Source organism: Chanodichthys erythropterus, chromosome 7, assembly GCF_024489055.1.
Source record: "Chanodichthys erythropterus isolate Z2021 chromosome 7, ASM2448905v1, whole genome shotgun sequence".
Taxonomy (NCBI): Eukaryota; Metazoa; Chordata; class Actinopteri; order Cypriniformes; family Xenocyprididae; genus Chanodichthys; species Chanodichthys erythropterus.
Genome location: NC_090227.1, coordinates 18766958 through 18768941, shown reverse-complemented (window position 1 = coordinate 18768941; position 1984 = coordinate 18766958). Strand labels below are relative to the sequence as shown.

Here is a 1984-nt window from a genome sequence, read left to right as displayed (position 1 = left end):
CACTGGCTCACGTCAATCCACTTTTCTTTTCTTTGCACCTTAACTGCTCCATCAGCTACCAAGAGATCCTGATGTGGGCTTTTCCACCTGGATTCTCGCCATGGCCTCTGAGTTTTTTTAATTGTTACTTTACCATGGCCCCCCTTTGGAGGTGTCAAAACTTTATCCTTGGCATTGTGTACTGCCAGGCTGAGTCTTTCATCAGTTTGGACAAGGCTGTCAGATGTTAGATTTTCATTGGGCATGGGCCGGCCTGTGACATGTCCAAAGAAGCTTATTCCTGTTTTCCTGTGGTCATCCTGACTGCATTGGTTGTCTTCATGCAGTTCAACTCCACTTTCCATCAATGATATAAAAGATGATGATATTTTGATGATGATATATTCAATGATATTTTTTTTCTTCTTTGTGCACTTCATTCTGCATCTGTTTAATGTCTGATTGTCTGTCTTGCACTAGTTGTCTTAATGCCGCTGTATGTGCACCTCTCTCCTTTACGGCTTGTTTAGCAATCACGGACCCAGTGTCCTTCTTCGTTGCAGTACCTGCATCTTCCTTGACTTTTTGCTTTTGGGTATCTCACATATTCATGTTCTTCATACCCCGTTGTCCTGTTGTTGAATGACAAGGTTTTGGTTTGCAAAGCTCTGAGATTGACTTCCTGTGTTCTTTCAATCTTTGCTGACCATTCAACAATCTGCATGAATGCTGTTCCAATGCTGTCCCAGTCATCATACCTGATTTTAAGGGCTTTAGAAATCTCAGGTTTCAGTCCATTTACAAATGCGGTTTTAAGAGGCATGCCGGTATCTTTACTGAGATCTTCATTGTTGTTCACACCGGCATATTCCAACCAAATTAGTATGAAGCGTTCTTCATACTCAGCAACACTTTCTCCTGTCTTCTGCATGCATGAGGTAATTTTAGCCCAATTAACCTCTGCAGGTTTCAGTTCAAACAAGAATGTTCGTACAGCTTCCCATCCAGCCTCAATGTTCTCTTGAGACTCACCAGTCCTTCTTTCAACACTTTCTGTTAATCTCTTTTGGTCAGTGTCCTTTAAGTTCACATTACCAATCATCACTCCGTCTAGTGGGTGCAAATTGTAGATTTTCTGCAAACGCTGAAGAAATTGCCAAGCTTTCTGTGGTTGTTTGTAGTAGCTGGCTGGTATGTTCTGTGTGGAACATATTTCTTTACCACTTTTGTGACAGTTCGAGTTTGTCGTTCACCATTTTCCTCATACTCCTCCTCATTGTCAATTTCAACTTCAGTCCTTCTGTTTTTGACAATTACAGGAGCCAGTCTAACCTTCAAGTTGTCCTTTATGATATCATCATGTGTGTTGACATCGCTGTCAGAGTTCACTGTGGAACTGCGGTCACTTTCTCCAAGCAGATAAAGGTCTTGTTGATCCTCATTCTTCTGGAGATCACTGAATGGATAGAGAAACTCTTGTTTTGCTTTGCTGCTAGATCTTATGGAATGACTCTTTTTTCCAAAACAGTCCTTTGATTCCAATTGTTTGGAAAGCAAATTTAACAACTTGGTCTTCTCATTTAGTCGTCTTTCTTTGTCTTTCTTTTCATTCTGCAATTGTTCAGCCAGTGCTCGAAACTTTGCTTTCTCTGCTTTGTTCTCACGTAGTAATTTGTCAGTCTCACACTTCTGTAGATGCTGTTGAATTTGTTTAACCAAAATTACAGACAAGCCATCTCTGATTTGTGTTTGCTCTTGAACGCTGCATCTTTCCATAAGCCCTTTTAATGCCCGGCAAGGCCCATTGTCCATTATCTGAGTGCCTAATGTTGTACTTCTGGCAGATGTCACCCTGGCACTTCCTTAGTCCCAGCCTTTTGTCCAAATATTCATTCAGATTTTCCATCATTTGATCAATAGTAACATTTGGAGGTTCTGTTCCATGTCTTTCTGTTGTTGGCCTCAATGCAGGGCCATTACCCTTGTTTCGTGCAGACTCAGCCAT

General features: G+C 41.3%; 1 pseudogene; it reads right to left on the bottom strand.

Annotated features, from left to right (window-relative positions):
- Nucleotides 1-505: 505 nt before the first annotated feature.
- Nucleotides 506-1984, bottom strand: LOC137023017 (uncharacterized; annotated as a pseudogene).